Raw genomic sequence first — 19,324 nt, forward strand, 5'->3', positions numbered from 1 at the left:
ATCGCAGCATTAATTCAGGCTTTCATTTTTTTCTCTTGAATATTACTATAATTGTCTGCAAACCATGTCTCCCAAATCCAGGCTTGTCTTCCTCTGTATCATTCTTGTGATGCTGCTTGAGAGATCTTTGTAAAATGCTAATCAGAATATGTCCCCCCATCTTGCCTACAGGACAGAGTTCAAATGTAGCAGCATGGCATACCCTCCTTGACCTGGTCGTAGCCAAGCTCTCCATATCCTTCCCTTGTCACTCTACTCCTCCTCCTCCCACCTTGTAATCCTGCCATGTGAAATGCACCTCACAAATGCACCTCTCTGTTTCCATGTCTCTGGATCCTTTTTTGCTAAGGCTTTATCTTCCTGGAATGCCCTTTCCCATGCTGTCTACCAGGCAAATTCCCACCCATCCTGCAAGAGGCAGCTCAAGCACTTAGTCCTCTGTCAAGCCTCTCAAGTAAAGCTGCTGCATTGCTTTCATGTCACAGCTAAGCTTTGTGCATCCTTCTCTTACAGCCCTTTCATAATGTATTGCCATTTGTACAGACTGCAGCCTTCAGTTCTAGACCATTAGCTCCTCGGGGACACATGTCTGCTTTTTATTGCATGCTCAGGCCCACATGCAATAGTCAACAATACTCGAACAAGTGAATTAGTAAATGAAACCAATTGTATGTGTACATATAATCTTCGTTGCAAATAATTTATTTTTAAAAGCAAATCCCAAGAGAATGATCCAGGCAGAAACAATGAGGCAAGAATAGGTCATTTATCTTTGTAAACTCTAGGAGAGTGCAGCTCAAAGTGTAAGGCTGAAAACAACATTTAGCTGTTGTGTGTCCGCAGGAACATAGCATCCTCCTCTCCCAGGCCACTTGTCAATAATCTCCTCCTGCCACCACCGCAGCCATCTCTGATCCTGGGCAGGGGTTAAGTTCAGGGGTGAAAGGAAAAGGGTGAAGATCTGTATTGAATAGACTATCTCCTCGATCCCTAGTCTCTGAATCTAGTGGAGAGAATCACTGATATTCAACCTCAAGTTTTTGGTGAAATAAAAATGGTCTAAACCTTAATAGAGATGATTCTCATTGCTAACCAGGATAGAGCAGAATATTCCATTTATCTCCTGGATTGGCTAAAGTGGAACAGAGCAAAAATAAATATTTTTCAGATTGTGTTTTCACTTCTAAGATGCAGGACAGGAACGTGGGCATATCAGTAGTCAAGTGGTGATACTATTAGTTCTGAATGAAGAAACTAAGCAAAGGACTGGTGGAATTGACAAAGATGAGTATGGCTGCAAAGCACAGTGAGAGAAGAAACTTGACATCTGAGAGTTGAGTGAGGGGCTGAGAAACTCTAGGCAGGAATACCCACTTCGCCAATCACTCCACGCCACCTCGCCAGCCCGGGCCACACGGTACTTAAGTACAAGGCGGGACATCAGATGACCTACCAAAAGCACTCCTTGCACAGAGGAGAAAGCTGACTATGGCTCTCGCCAGCCCCTACTCTACATGAAGGCTACAATTAAACAGCTCTCCCTGGAATAAGGCTGTGGAAAGAAGCAGCCAAGTGCCCCCCTGAGACACACAGAAAAGCAATAACTATGCTGACATTCCAAGAAGAGAGAGGGAGAAGAGCATTTCTCTTGCAGTCACATTCTTTAATTGCCTCTTCTGGATTCCTTTCTGGAGAAAGAAGGGAGGTGGATGGCGGCTGGATCATGTAAAAGACCAGAGTGCAGCTGATGTGAACTTCTATCAGGCCTCCTTGCACAAAGACCTTATTATAATACACACATAAAAATGCATGGGCAAGTCTTGGAGGGTTGGGGGTTTTCCCCCCAAACTCACTCCCAGCCCCGTGCTTTGAATGCAGTTGTATATACACACCCTCTGACAGAATAGGTTCTTCGTGTTGCCATGGAGCTGAAACCTCTGTAGTTTAGATGGAAGGATCACAGTGCTTTTATGCTTTTAACAGCAGAGGTAAGAATCACTGCATAATATTAACTCCACTTTTATTTCAGATTTTCAGTTGCTTATCTTCATATTCTGCGTGAACTCTATTTAATTTTTTTACTTACTCCATGTAAAATTACCTCATAGAAGCTGCTAGCAAGCTGATTCTTGTCTTTGTAAATCAATATGTCAAAACTTAAGTGCATGCATGATGTGTGAGTTTTCCCCACCCCTGCCCTTTCTAACAGAGACAGTTTGTGACCTTATCACATCTAGGGAAGTTTATGAGAAATGCAAAGCACAAATCAATCCATAGCTAATAAATATGCTACGAAACACATAAAACGTCGCATAACCAGTACCTATTTTCTCTGATACGATAAACCTAAAGATTATTTATATTCTGATTATTATTTTTCAAATAGGTTTCAAGAATCAAAATCATATCCAGAACACTTTTGCAAACATAGATATGCTTCTGCAAGTTCCTCTCAGATCTTGTTTCAAAACTTAGCTATTACCCTATTGTTTGGAAATCAAATAAAATAATCTAATGAAAGAAAAACAAAGTAATTCCTAGCACAACCTCAATGTCTATGCTGCTCCTCCTTTTCAGATATTGTATCTCCTAAGAAATCAGTGATTTGACTTCTGCAAAATCAAATGCAAAGGAGTTAAATAGAACAATTTTGATTTCCTACCTGGAAATCTGATTTTGGTCCTAGTCACACATTCTCATAATCTTGAGCCTCAATGTCTCAGGTAAATTCGCCAATCTGCCGACAAGAAGTTTTGTATTATGGCTTCTCCTCCCACAGTGCATGCATTACAACTTGATTAGGAAAATGACCTTCATCTTAACCAGAACAGCAAAACTGAATCCATTGGTTTGAAAACTGAGAGTGCAAACATGTGGAGGAGGGAGAGGCAAAAAAAGGTGGATAAGATGTTGCACTAAGCTACACACAATATTAGTGCTAGAGTGCTCTGCAAAATGAAATCTTAAGAATTAGAAAATAGTTTATGAGGAATAAAATAGTGATGGTACTAGATGATAACCCAAATAATAAAATAAATATCCATGAATCCATACCAAAGTCAATCAATCAATCAATAAAATATGTAGCTATTTCCTCCCTTCAAAGATAAAGCTTAATTCTTCTCCAGTTAGGTGTGGGCTGACTTTCAAAGAATAGAATATAGAAAGAGAAAAGCAGTAACTTTACAGTAGAAAAACCTGGCAGAGTCTACCATAACCAAATGATTAAGGTTAACATCACCAGTGATAAGGCATGTTGATGTGACACAATTCCTAACAAAATGTGATGAGATGGGAACTTTGCCTTGTGGTACTTTGCCCCCAAATCCATAACTCCAGATCACAAAATTCCTGGTCCATACTCTTCCAAAATGTCAATTCCATCTGAAACAAGTAGACTGTGCCATGGTACTATCACATTGTATCTTGTGTCATATTAAATATTTTTAAGTGAGTAGGTAATTAATACCAAATAAACTTCTCAGGCAAACCAAACCATTCTTTAAAACAGTTAACCAACCACTCAGAACAGCCTTTTTAAGATAGTAATATTATTTAGATAAGAATTTTTCTTCTTCTGTTTTGAAGCTTTCAGAACACCTCAGTATGACATCTTCAAATGTTGTACACTTCAGCTAAAGACAGTGCGTATATTTCCACTATGACTAGCAACAATGGTGCTTGTGTTGATCATTCTGGCAGCTATTTAAATAGGCTTGTTCTCTCCCTATCTCAATGGCCTCAAAATGCTAATACTACAATGCTCAGGACCTTCTGAGCACCCTAACCACATGCCCCTTACTGCTTGTGGACAGGCATTCCCCAGCCTCTTGGCTGGGTGACAGCAACCACAGCAGCCCACAAGACGGGTGGAGAACCAATGAGTAAAATGATAAACATTTGTGATGAAACAGGATGTTAGAGACAGGGGGGTGAGGAGACAAAATATCTCAACATTGAACTACTAATGCTACTTTGGAACTCCTAACAGTGTTCCCTTGTTGTAAAACTAGAAGCAGTAAACAGATATTTTCTCTGGTGTTTTCTCCTTTATTACAAATAATTTCAGAATTACTGCTATACAACACACCATTACCCAGGCACAGAAGTTAAGACTTTGAGCTAACTGAACCACAAGCACTATACCCCCATCAATATTGTAAATGTTCACTGGAGACACTTAAACAATTATGTGAAAATAAAATGTTTTCTGGACAGAGAACACATTTTCAATAGTTCAGCCCTTGCTGCTGATTGAATGTACACTTTAAACCACCATTTCCCCTCTTATCTACGCCAGTTAGTAACAACAACAATAATCACTTGCAAGCCCAGGAACTTTCCTGTCAAGTATAAATTTAAGAAATTCTGAAATAAACATAGTACTTCACTTACATAGTGTCCTAGGCTGAGACTTCACTTTGATTGACTCTCAATATGTAAGTAAATATCTCTTAAGCTGAAATTCTACTGAAACTATTCCCTGATTTCTGTACTTGGAGTACAATCATTTTGTTTTAATTGCTATGTATTGAAGAATCCACAAAATATTAATGTTATAATTATGTTATAACATTAATGCATCATGAACTCCTGCTCAACCCCATAAATTAATGCACCAGTACATATATGCATATATACCAGTACCATATTGCAGAAAAAAATGGTTGAGGTGGTTCCCATTACTTCACACACTGATTCTGATATCAAAGTTAAAAAAAACAAAACAAAAATGTGAAATCGCCACTATGGTGGTGCTCTCTTGGACTCCTTTTTAAAGAGGGTTATCAATAAGGATGTCTTCTTAGAGTCTATGATACTCATCTCTCTCATCCATTTCACTCTTGCTTTATTGCTAATGATTGCACCAAAACAAAGTAAATGATTGCACCAAAATAAAATTTAAAAAAATTCCATCTTAGTAGCAATTTGATATTTTAAATAAATCTCTGAAAACCTTTTCCACCTGAAGTGTCCTAACAGTGACAGATCATTTTGCAATATATACAAGGAGATGGAACACAGCTATACACTAAGGAATATGGATGAGGCAGGAAGTGACTGAGATGTAGCAAGCTCACTTACTTCAGACTAAACACAAAACTTCATAACAATATTAAACCCAAACTTTTAGTCATTTTTAGACTTAAAAACCCAATTCGATCTGTCTGAATTTCAACTCGTATTTGACAAGTACATCCCAATGAAAAAGTGGGAAATTACAAAGATGAATTTGAGGACACGCATTCTACTTTTGTTCTCCACTTGTTACACTTATCATCCCCAAATATTATTTACCCATCTCTTTTATGCATTTATCTTTAAAAGTCATTTCTGGAAAACTTAGTAATTAACATTTTGAAAACAATGCTAGAGTAACAAGGTTACAGCGTCATATATATTTCCTTTAAGAATGAGTTAGATATCGCCCTTTAAAGCTGTTGTTCGTGTTGAACAACAGGACATCAAACTTGAAAAGGCAAAATTAAGCCTATGAGAAAACGCACTAGGTACAGTATCAGAGATGAAAGTGACATTTCATTCCAAGCACTACTGCACACACGCAACTGATAAATTTCCTACTAGTACACTCAAGTCTAAATCATACCTCAATATGGATATTAGTCCATACTCTTTCTGAATGAAAATAAGGCAACCCAATGAAACTGATGACATGCAAAAAAAGATAAACAGCCCTTTTTACCCTTCAAAAGAACAAAAGAACACGAGAATATTTCTATCAATACTGATATTTTAAAGCATAACACCATAACCTATATTACTCTGCAACATCAGTTTATTATCCATTTGTTTTCATTTATCCCGAAGATCATTCTTAGTCTTTCTACTTGTATCAGTTCAATTTATTATCTTCACACTATTATTATCAGTTAAGTAACCCTGGGTAAACTGCGGTTTTCATATCTATTGACCTGGGATAACATAGGGTGATATGTCATTAGCATAAGCTTGTCCTAACAAGTATGACTCCTCTCCTTTTATGATTTGTTATAACCAACTTAATTCCATTTTCTTAACTATCTTGATGATTTTGGTTACCCATTTACTTTATAATATTTTTGATATTACAATTTATCTTTTAAAACTAAGGGAAAACAACCTTTCATTCACTTTTTAAAATTCTTCCTCTACTGTATGAAATATTGGAAGATATATTGAATTCCCACCTCTAAATTAAAGTTAAAAAAGATACTGCTCAACCATCTACCAATAAACTATTTACCAGATAACTTAGGTTATTTAAAAATAATTATAATATCAATTAAACCAATATAAAGAAAATCTTGAAATGCACTATAAATTCCAAAAGTGCATCCTGTTTATACCATAAAATCTGAGCCTCAGAAGAAGAAAACCAACAAGGCATGATTTAGGTAATCAATACGGGGGCCTGCTAAAATGATTTCTGCAAACGACCAATGAGTTGAGATCACATTTAAAAATGTACTATTACTTACAGTTTAAAAACAAGACACTGGAAAGTAGTGTTATAAATGCTCAAAAGCTCGTGGAAAAAAAAATAATTTCCAAACATGGAGTGTTTTTCAAGTGTTTAATAAATATAAGTGTTTTTGTTTTTAAAACTGAGGTTAAATACAATTATTAATTTACTAGCCAGATTCACTGTACTCAGAAATTTCTGAATGTAGTTTTCATTTGCTGTCTAAACCATCAATCTATAAGTCTACATCTGATCTGAAAAAATTATATGACATATTAGATCCTTTAACTACTAATGGTTCAAACTGTTAATTCTCCCCACCTTGGTCATGGTTTTAGAATTTACAAGTCCGTAAGAATCCAAGCCACTTGACAGTAGACCAAGAAGCAACATAAAAAATGATAATCAGTCCAGGCGCGTTGGCTCACACCTATAATCCTAGCACTTTGGGAGGCCAAAGGGGGCGGATTACTGGAAGTCAGGAGTTCGAGACCAGCCTGGTCAAAATGGCAAAACCCCATCTCTGCTAAAAATACAAAAATTAGCTGGGCGTGGTGGCACATGCCTGTAATCCCAGCTACTTGGGAGGCTGAGGCAGGAGAATTGCTTCAACCTGGGAGGCAGAGGTTGCAGTAAGCTGAGACAGCACCACTGCACTCCAGCCTGGGTGACAGAGTGAGACTCTGTCTCCCAAAAAATTAACAATAATAATAATCAGATAACTACACTATTTTAATCACTGTAATTTTAAAATAATTTTGAAGGCATTCATGAAAAACTAATCAGAAACAGATAATCTAGATTAGATAAAGCTAAAATCATTAATTGCATAAAATAACAAAATAATAATTAAATCACATTGAGAAATAGTAGAACCAAGTAGGTATAAGGTAACAAAAATTAATATTTAAAATATATAAAAAGCTCATAGAAACTTTTCAAAAAATAACCAAGAAATAAATTAGAAAAGATATGCCAAGTCAATCCAGACAAAGAAATGTAATTAATAAAGATATCTCATTAATTATTATTAAAATGCAAACCAAAACAACAATGCAGTCAGAATTTTTACTTGGGCACAATCATGATAAAAATGGAAAGCAATTTGAAAATGGGGACCATGTATGATAAAAAATATTTATACCCTTTGAAAAACAACCCCAAAAGAAAAAAATAATGAACATTCAGGAATAAGGGGATTTTTAGAAAACTGTGATCATTAAATTAGATTAAAATATGCAGCCATTAAAATTAGAATATGGTAATTTGCAAAATGAAAGTGTTTATAAAAATGATTTTGAAAGTAAGGATTGTATCAATATCATGATTATAACTATTTCAAGTGTATGAATGTGGGCAAAGATCAAAGACTATTCAAGGAAAAATTTTAAAAATCAAGTTGATACATTGTAAAAGCCTATGAGATAGTTATGCATCTTTTCTTTATTGGTGATATAATATTGCTTGTGTGATAAATTAAAAACTTGACAAGAACAAATAAATTACAGAATCCAGTCAGTTCCAAAATTAAATCTCCCAAATGCATCAACCAGTACCTACCAAAAAAGAATGACTATTCCACAGGAGAGTTCACCAATGGCCAGATCTCTGTAACCAAAGCAAGACCTATATCCTACATGAAATGAAACTGTGAATGGTTCATAGCATATCCATACTCTTTAAGCTATTAATCCATGCCCAAGTGCTTACAAAGTTTACTACCTAGCATGTGATGCTAGATTGTTCATTTTTATCCTTGTGATTGTACTACATCCATTATTTCTATGGGAGTTCAGTATACACTACCAAATCACGTTGTTTGAATACAGGCAGTTCTCAACTTACAAACACCTGACAAAAACCAAAAATAAAACCAGCTGCTGCTGTCCCCGGGTTGTCGCCTTCTAGCACTACCAGTAGTCTTACTGTTACCCCTAGAGAGTCTCAGCTGTTGTGAAGAAATCTAAAACTTTTTAGAGAATTTGTGGAGAGAAAGGGTCAAAGCAATAAAATAGCACCAGATACTGAATATACACAAAGCACACAAAGTCATTGCTTACCCTCAGTCGTACTTGATAAAGGTTTGATGAATGAATGAATAAATTTCCTTTTCACCTCTGTAATTTGAGCCCCATTACTTTGTCTCTACCCTACTCCAGCAGCCTGTTAACAAGCCTCCTTTTGGGGCTCTTGATTCATGGAGCTGGAGCTCAAGAAGGGAGTGAAACCTCATAAACAAACAGCTGCTATCAACAGGCTGTCCACTGGGCAATTCAACAGACAGGACCTGCACACAGGACCAATCCAAAAAGGTCTGTTCTTGTGACCTCCCCTAGAGCACCGGTTTGATGTATTACTCCAACTGTACTTTGATGGCCTTAAAGAAGCAGAACCACTTTAAACACATCTGAAGTCTAATAACTTTTCAATTCATTTCACCCCATGTATTTCTAACTAATCATTTGTCTTCTGAAATTTCAAGCCACTCCATTACTCAAAAATCTTCCTCAGTTCTCTCTTACCAACTGAATTACAGAAAATCAAAGAAACTCAAAGTCTGAGAGGTGTGAAAGGACTTTTAGCACAACAACCTAAAGAAGAGGGCAAAACAACTTCACTCTTTCATTCAAGTTCCATCACAACATGGTCCAGGCTATCCTACTTATGATTCGCAGATCTTAACCCTGTACATTTCCTGTCTCCTGACTTTCACTAATGCCACCATTTATATCATACTTTATTTGAATGGTGCCCTCATGATTTTGCAAAATCCAACTCTTGGGCAGCCATATGTGGTGTTCCTACTTTCACTTGTAACATTATGTCCATTTTCCAACCCATCTCTGCTTCTAAAGATGCTAACCAATCCTCAAGGTCCACATCTTCCAGAAAAACCTTTCCTGGTTCCTGCAACTGGTCTTTTTCTCTGAACTTTCATTTCATCTGGTTTATGCCTCTTTTTTGTATATTCTGCCTTTTCTAGTAAAATGAGTTAGTCATGCATGCTATTAACAATATTAGATTGCATTCTCTCTGAGAACATGATCTAGGGTTCACATTTATTTCTATACAGTTTCTAGCCCATTGCCAAAATCAGAACAGGTACTCAAATAATTGTTGGCTGGGACTTTTGATTGGTAAGAAAATACAGATGACTTCGGAACTAGAAAAGTTTAAAGGAGTGGTTTAGACTGAAATGGACTATAGCAATCAAAGACCAAGGACTAAATTTTGATAACTTGGTGTCTTCAGGTTGAGTGGGTTGAGAAGAGTGCTAAGTGGTAGGATATCACTGTCAAAAACACACTTTTCCCTATTTCAAAATTTTGCCTAAGATCAAATACGTACCTATGGAAAAAGACTTCCTCTCATCTTTTCCTCCACTCTGTAAGATACCATCTCGCAAAAAAAAAAAAAAAAAAAACCCGAATTCTACACAACAAATTAAAAACACAGTTTTGAAACAAAGTGCAAAGGAACCAAGCATAATGTAACCTGTTTTATAGAATATCAAAAATAACTTTCCTTTTTTCGTTAAGAATAGTCTACTAAAGGGCAGATTTCAATGATACAAATCTGAAACACTTGAAGAGCAGGTATATCATTTTAGAGGTATCTAAACGTTATTTTCTCTACTATATGGAGCCTGTGTGTCTGCCTAACACATAACATTCATTTTCTTAATTAGTATGCATGCTGAAATATCTATTTTAATAAATATATTGTGATCCAAGGAAATCCTTATGATCTATTAAAGGACAATTAACTATAAAAGCATTAGCTGTACAGAAAGAGATAGCTTCAAATTGGTATACATAGATTTCTATTATCTATAGACAAAAATCTATCTGAATATTTTTCAAGACCTTAAAAGATGCTGTGTTTACATAGTAATGGTATAGTATACATTGGCAGATGATTCAAAATATTTTCATATAGATCTATGAGTATTTATAAATCTGAAAATTAAATCCCATGATTTTAAGACAATTTAAATATAAAGTAGGCAGGGGAGAGTACAACAATGTTAGAGAGGAGATCACTGAGGAATGAATGAATATATGTTAAGCATGTTTAATAAGCCTTTATACACCAACATTTTTTGAGATTACATATACCTAAAATGCAAAAAAAATTGCCTCTGTTTTTAATCAGAAACGTCTCAGGGTCATTATCATAAACATAGGTCACCATAGCAAACCTACTCATTCAATTATTTTCATTTACTAGGAAAATACTTATGGAGCCTCTTCTATGAGTCAAGTACAACATTAAGTCCTGGAGATAACAGTATCATATGGGGCAGGCATGGTCTCAGCCCTAGTAGAACTTAGATTCTGAGTAGAAAGATCAACAAATAGCTACTGTAAATTGGGGGAAACACAGTAATAGCTTCTGAAGCTACTAAGATGCTTACATTTGCTTACCCCTGCACTCTTGTTTCCTCCAGTGGCCTATATTTTGATCTTTAAGATCTTGCCTCTGATTTTTATAGTTTATCTGTTTCCTTCTTCACTTTCAGGCTGTCAGTGATTACATTTGCAGTCAATATGTGATCCTTTACCAGTGACAATATTTGACTTCCATATACTGCCCTTAATCTCTAGCCAATCAGATCATCAAACCTATTAATACTGAGCCTAAAATAAGGACAAACTCTGAGTGGAGGCTGAATAGGTATTTTCTACCATTGCAGTTTGATAAAATCATTTTATGGGTTATCTGTTTCCTTCTGATGAGATATTTCTATTACACAACTGACCCTGCCACCCATTTAAGAAGGTAATTTAAAGAAATGTTTTACCAACAAAATGTCCCACTCTTCTCTCATTCTCTTCTAAAATAAATAAAACAGGCCGAGCAGAGTGGCTCATGCCTGTAACCCCAGTACTCTGGGAGGCCAAGGCGGGCAGATCATGAGGTCAAGAAATTGAGACCATCCTGGCCAACGTGGTGAAACCCCGTCTCTACTAAAAAATACAAACATCATCTGGGTGTGGTGTCGCATGCCTGTAGTTCCAGCTATTTGAGAGACTGAGGCAGGAGAATTGCTTGAACCCGTGAAGCAGAGGTGGCAGTGAGCCAAGATCATGCCACTGCACTCCAGTCTGATGACACAGCGAGACTCCGTCTCAAAAAATAAAAATAAAAATAAAAATAAAATAAACAAAACAAAACAACAACAAAAACCTACACTTCTGCTTAGAAGCAAGATCCCTACTGCCAGAAAAGCCTTCTTTAAGTACAGTCTGTAGAAATGGTATCTTAATATATAAACCACTGTTTCTCAAAGACTAGTTCTCAGATCATCAGCAGCAGAATTACCTAATTTGCCTCTTAAAATTCAGATTCCCTATGCCTCACCTCAGACCCAGTGAATCACATGCGTAGAGCATGGGGGCCTGAATTTTTTAAGGCTCCTTGAAAGACCGTTGTGCATGATACAGCTTGAATCCACTGATCTAAATAACCAAAGACTACACACTGAAAATGTCAGTCTGAGCCCTAAAGACTCAAGTCCTCTATTTTACTACCAGTCTGCAAAATTTAATGAATGCCACCCTCTGCAATGCACTGGATAAAATTAAGTTTAAAAAGTTCAAGACAATAAAGTTTAAAGGCCACCTATACCCAGGGAGTTTCCACTTTAATATGGAAGACAAAGCACAAACACATGAAAAAAAAAAAAAAAGAAAAAACTTAAAAATAAGCACAAGCAACATTTCAGGGGAGTCTAGTGGATACAGGACAAACCTACTGAGGGGGCAGAGCCTAGGACTGAGCAGAATACAGTTGGGATTCAGAAAGGAAGAATTCTAAAACAATTTTGGGGCAGAATTTAAACGTAGCAATTTTCAAGTGGGTCTCTAAAAAGGTGTGATGATTGCCATAGCGCATTTAAGATCAAGGAGAAAATATGTACAATCATATCTCTTGGTACCACAGTCAACACAGAAAGAGAAATGCCCTGCAGGCTTATTAAAAAGATGAGATACTGGTTTGGGAAAATCTCCCTGAAAAGAAGCTTTTACAAACATATATTATCTTTTGAGGCAGACGGAGGAGGTATTGTTATCACCAGATTTACAGATGAGGAAACTAAGAATCATCTGAGACCCTTTTTTGCAGGGTTCTTACTGTAGGGCAGAAATGGTCCTTTCCTTCCATCAGGGACTCTGCTCAGCCTGACACTGCTCCCAGCAGAAGGATCATTAATTCACTGTCTCAGAAATGAGACAACAAGTCATTCAAAAACATATTTCTCCCTCTGTTCAATTCAAGAAACAAACAGGGGAAGTATGTGTCAGTGTTTGTGTGTCTGTGATGCATATGTGTGCATGCATGTAGATCTATGCATGAGTCTCTGTGTAGAGGGTATCACTAATTTAACTTACTGCTCATTGTTTCATAATTAATGAGTTACTTACTGTATTTTAGTGTCTAACGGATGTTTCAGTACTTATGGCTAATGATACTGAAAAGCAAAATCCAGTCAAAGTCTCTGACTTTGTGATTTGATTTGTGATCAAGACAATTATCTGAAATCCCCATACTGGGTTAGTGACAGTAGGTTTCCTCTGGCTGTGCTATCCAATATGGTAGGCACTAGTCATATGTGGCTGCTTAGGTTTAAATATAAAATTAACATTAAATAAAATTTAAAAATTAGTTCCTTAGTTGCACTGCCACATTTCAAGTACCCCAAAGTCACTTGTGGTTAACGGCTACCATATCGGCCAATCCAATTCAACGGGAGAGTACTGCTCCAGAGTGTCACTCTTTCTGAAAAGACAACTTCAGACCTTAGTGTATACAACCATTGCTATTGACATCTAGTTCCAAACACATGCTAACAACAGTGATCAAACTTTTGTCCCTCCCACTAAGTCTTCTCAAGCCCCTCTAGCAGAATTCACATCTTTCTCCTCAGAAATCCCTTCCCCCTTCTCCTCATCACACCTCTCTTTTCACGGTTGTTTTCATCCTGGCTTGATAGCTACGAGCACATCCATCTCCTCTACAGTCAGCTTCTCAAGGCCAGTGGGTCATGTTCAGTTACCAGTAATGGTCCATGGCCTTTTAGGAACCACATCGCACAGCACGAGGCGAGTGGTGGGCAAACAAGCATTACTGCCTGAGCTCCGCCTCCTATCAGATCAGCTGCAGCATTAGATTCTCATAGGAGCGCGAACCCGACTGTGAACCGTGCATGCTTGGAATCTAGGTTGCATGCTCCCTATGAGAATCTAATGTCTGATGATCTGAGGTGAAACAGTTTCATCCCGAAACCATCCACCATCCCCACACCATGGAAGAATTCTCCTCCATGAAACTGGTTCCTGGTGCCAAAAAGGTTGGGGACTGCGAGTTTAAAGAATGATAAGGTTTTGTGATCATTCCTACAAGGTAGATACTTAGATGGAATTACTGCTTGTGCTGCACATTTATAAGGAGAAAAAAAAATCAAATGATTTTAGAAGTGGGTTTGAAAATGTACTTAGCAGACATAAATTAGAAAAGCACTGGGCTGTATTGGAGGTATTGTTAGCCCCAATTTACAGACGAGGAGACTAAGACTGTCATCATCCAGCACACAGAGGATGGCCCCTTACCACAGCAGGGAGACAAAACCAGGACTCATGGTGACCTATGGGAACCAAACAGCTTAGCTTAGGATGAGCTTGTCAAAAAGTTTTATCAATTCAATTCTTACTCATGCTGTTACAACATCTTCAAAAACTCAAGCCTTGGAATGCTAATGAGAACTTCTACTTTCACTCTGACAACGACTTCTGAAACACGAAAAACGTACATTTCCTTCATGCTATCATTTGGATAGTTTCAAAGAATCTGAAGTATGAACAAACTTATAAACCAGTTTGAAGGGGAAAACCCATGGATCAGGACACACTGGCTGTCCCCATGAAGACAGAAAATATTAAAAAGGATTGAAGAGTTATCACACTAGTACTTCACCGCTCACTGCTTTCTTCTGCCAACTTCAATGCCATACTTAACTAAGTATCTAATTGCCATACTTTACTAAGTTTCTAGGCACCTTCCCACAAGCCTTGGAAGAAAGAGGTGTCTACAGGGCCACCATAGACCAGAGGAAAGATAAAACACAGGAAATGAAACCAAGTAACACGGTGAGAGCACAACTGATGACAATCACAGAGAGCACAGTCAACTGCAGGGGGTGCTGAATGTGGCCTTTGGAGGAAGTGAAACTTAGAACAGGGCCAAAGATGCATCACTTTCCACAAGAAAAGTCACCCACTCTTGCCCCATCCTCACCTCCACCCCATCTCGTGGCTCACCATTGTGGCATTTCTTCATTGTCAACATTCCAGATTGATAAAAAGTAGTAAACTAACAGACTGGCCCAGCAAAGTCTCTGATCAGCCAAATCAGCAAGTTGCACGTTTGCACATTGTCTCTCCCACCACAGTGTACCCCAAAACTCAGTCAAGTTAGAGCCCTGAAACATTATCAGGCTCTCAGTACATGGGGAAAAAAAAAAAAAAAAAAAGAGTGCCAGAGATGTGCTCCGAGATTGCAGTCATAGTACTGGGGATGGACTCTGGCACCAGCCCCTTGAAGCAGAATCTAAGCTGCACTGTGTATCCGTAGGTAACCTTGGGCAAGCAACAGACCCTTCTTGGTGCCTCTGTTTTCTCATATGTCAGCCACAGTTAATCATGTGCCATCAAATTTAAGTGGTCTACCAATTCTAAGACATATGCTTTTTTTTTCATATTTTAACATTTTTGAAATCAGAATGTGTCTTACTGATTTCATGAAAGATGGATGGCATCTTTCAAAAATTGGAATATTTGTTTTTCTTTCTTAGAGGTACATCAAATGCCATCTTGCAACCGATGATACCTTAGAGTTTATGAAATTTGGAGCCTACTTTATAAAGTATGGATAAAGATTAAATTAGTTAACTTAGGCCAAGTATTTAGAATAGTGGTGGGTCTTGAGTAAGCTGCTCAGTAATTATTAGTTACTATTACATTTATGACTCTGAAAATGGGCAGAGTCACAAGAGACAACCAACATACTTTCACTCATAAACTGTGTGTTAAAATGATGGCTGATGCAGAAGTGTTGCAGGGAGAGGTTAAATGACTATTCAAAATCTGATGTATCCCCAGCTCTTGGCAAACAGTAGTTGGTACATAATAAATAATTGTTAACTAAATAAACTGAATGCACAATCCAGCCTTACTTATGCCAAAAGGCTCTTCATCAAATACAAATATCTAATATTCTTTCCATACAAAGGGAAACCAGCAAGAACATGGTTCTTTTATGCTAAGTGACAAAGAGCAGATTCCTACTTTTTGAAGGCCGTGAATACTTTTCCAGATCAAGACGTCATGCAGGTTTTCTTCTCTGGTAATCCCCTTTCCACCTCAACTTTCCTCAAATGTAAATCCTGAGCCCCTTGTTTTAAGGCCCAATTCAAATCTCATCTCCTCTAAGAATTGTTTTTCCCACTATTTCTCCCCCGTTTAATCTTGTTTCTATTCCTACTCCTTGCATTTATCTCAGCTACCATAAACACTTGATTTGAAACTCATTGGACACGATAATATTAAAAATATTAATAATAAAAGATACATTGAAGTTCTAACTCCAGTAACTCAGAACACACCCTTGTTTGGAAATAAGGTCCTTGCAGATGTAATTAGTTAGGATGACATCACACTGTAGTAGGGTGGGCCCCTCATCCAACATGACACAGATGGCGAATACTACGTGAAGACTGAGGCAGAGACTAGAGTAATGAAGAGCCCAGGAAAAACAAGGATTGCAAACCATGGCCAGAAGCTGGGAGAGAGGCAAAGAACAGATTTCCCCTTACAGCCCTCAAAAGAGCTAACCCTGTTGACACCTTGGCTTTACACTTGCAGCCTTCAGAACTGTGAGACAATAGATGTCTTTTGTTTTCAGCCACCCAGCATGTGGGACTTTATCACAGCAGCCCTGGCAAAATCGCTACTGTATCTCTCCTCACATAGATGCTATGACACTGGACTCTCTTTTATTATGGACCTCTATCCAGCCTTTCTTAATCTTGGTTGCATCACTCCCTTGAATCAGGCCTGTAAAAGTTAGGGTTTCTCCAGAGTCAGCCCCACATCCTCTTTTCGTCTCTGATCTCTTTACACCCTCTCATCCACTCCAACTCAGACACCATCTATACATTGATGACACCCACTTCCATCTCCAGACCACCCCCTCCTCCAGACTCCTATGATTAACTGAATACTTGGCATCTCCATTTAGATAATTCAAAGCCACTTTAAACTCAACAAATCCAGAAACAAAAATCACCACTCTCTTAAACCTGGCTTTCCCCTTAGTGAGCCCCATCCCAATAAATTGTGCCTCCGCCCATTCAGGCGCGCAGGCCGCACACTTAGGACTCATTCCAGGCTGTTTCCTCTCCTTCACTCTCTACATCTACTATCAAGCCCTATCTATTTCTCCTCCTGGAAATCTCTCAAATCTCACCAATCTTTCTCCCTTCTCCACCTCTACCTCTTTAATTCACTGTAGTGGATTAATTCAGTGTAGTCATCTACTCCCTGGTTTACTGCAATGATCTCTTGAGTAGTTCTAGATCCGAAATCACCCCCCAATTTGTTCACCATGCAAAGCTCTACTACATAGTCCAAGTAAATTTCAAAATGCAAATCTAATCCTTTTATCCCCATGTCTGAACAACTTCTCTGGGTTTCCATTCAAGTTGGGATGAAGACCAAAATCCTAAACTGAGTTTATAAGATTCTGTGTGGACTGAGCCCTGCACAGCTCCCTTGTTCTTGGTGCTCCAGCCATAGCAGTGTTCCTTTACGCCTTTGATTAGAACCATGATCCCACTAATCACAGAGCCTGTGCCCTAGCTGTTCCCTCCACCTGGAGAATCCCTCAACTCCTTCACTTATTTAATGCTCCCCATTAGTCAATCTGGGCTCAAGACGCCCGTTTCTCAGAAAAATCTTTCCCTGACTTCATTAAAGAGATGAAGCTCTCCTGTTCTCCTCTCTCCTGGCACCTTAAAAGCATAATTTATAATTATAAGACGAGGAAAGAAGTTATCAACTAATTTATAATTCTGCATCGTATGATCGTCAGATTAATACGGATTAGGGTCCTCCAATGAGGACTGAAACTGTTTCTGCTGTATCCCCAGCTCTCAGATCAGCGCCCAGCACATAACAGCTACTCAATTAGTATTTGTTAAATACATTAATCAACAGTAAGCAAATATCCTTTACGTATTGAAAGAAGCTACTGTGTTTTAATTGACTACCATATTATGATGGAAATTCTTTCTCTAGAAAGATATACATAGTATTTAATTTTCCTAAGGCTTCTACTATAGCATAATGGACATATTATAAATGTGACAGGCTGGTTTACCTTATGTTAACTATATTTTAAATGCACTTCCTCTACTATTGTACTGTTAATAATTATGCTGCCATAAGCAATTATTAACTTATGTCACTCATCCATAATTTCAAAGGTGATTAGTTGATAACTTCTTTCCCACCCTTATTCTAATAGTCAAGAAACAAGTAAGTAAAATTTTAGTAGCAGTTTCATATGTGATATACTGTTGGTTTTATTACTAATTCTCCCTTCTCCAGGATTACCAATCTACTTGATATGAAAAACAGAATACATGAATTATGGAAAAAAAAGGTTATATCACTCCAACCCTATTAAACAATTTTCGTCAAAATTTTCTGAGTGCAGATCTTAGTACAGCTCTGGACAGGGACAGTGACAGCCACCGCGGCAGAAGCAACAGGTATGAATGGTGTCCATGGTGACACTACATACACTGCAAGTGGCAACAATTCTGAGTGCACGTGAATTCCAAATAACAAATTTTATTCTCATTAACAGTGATGATAAAAAATATAACACATATTTCTAAATGATGAGAAAACGTTAGTAATTCCTAATTTATTTGATTAAATAAGACTCTTATAAACAACTTCCAATCACACGTGTACTCAACTACCACCAACCTTGATACAGAGGAGTCCAAAGTAAAGACAGCAAAGCTAATCCATATCCCAAATGATCATATCTGAGTATTAGACACAGAAATTCTGTTCTTATCAGATAAAGAAAGTAGCTTCACACACCTTCTCAAAATCATAATATGCTTCTGTAATTTTTTTTTTTTTTTTTTAGATAGAGTCTTGCTCTGTTGCTCAGGCTAGAGTGCAGTGGTGCCACTTTGGCTCTCTGTAATCTCCGCCTCCTGGGTTCAAGCAGTTCTCCTGCTTCAGCTTCTCGAGTAGCTGGGATTACAGGCATGCACCACCATGCCGGGCTGATTTTTGTATTTTTAGTACATGGGTTTTGCCATGTTGGCCAGGCTGGTTTCGAACTTCTAACCTCAAGCAATCCACCCACCTCAGCCTCCCAAAGTGCTGGGATTATAGACGTGAGCCACCATGACCGGAGCTTCTGTAATTTTAACAAGAACAACATGAGCCATGAAATGAAATTACAACAGTCTCTCTACTTCAGTCTCAATACCTTTTTCCTTCAAACCTTTCCTCTTTGCCTCCCTATTTATTTTTCCCTATTTTTTTTTACTTACTTTTATTTATTTATTAGTAGAGATGAGGTTTCACCATTTTGGCCAGGCTGGTCTCAAACTGCTGACCTCAGGTGATCCGCCTGCCTCGGCCTCCCAAAGTGCTGAGATTAAAGGTGTAAACCACCACGCAGGGCCCTATTTATTTTTTCTATTAAACAAACTCAAGAGTTAAAATTACAACAGCACCCAGAGAGTTGCCACAAATGTGGATGCTGCATTCT

This window comes from Papio anubis, chromosome 6, assembly GCF_008728515.1.
Source record: "Papio anubis isolate 15944 chromosome 6, Panubis1.0, whole genome shotgun sequence".
In the NCBI taxonomy this organism is placed as follows: Eukaryota; Metazoa; Chordata; class Mammalia; order Primates; family Cercopithecidae; genus Papio; species Papio anubis.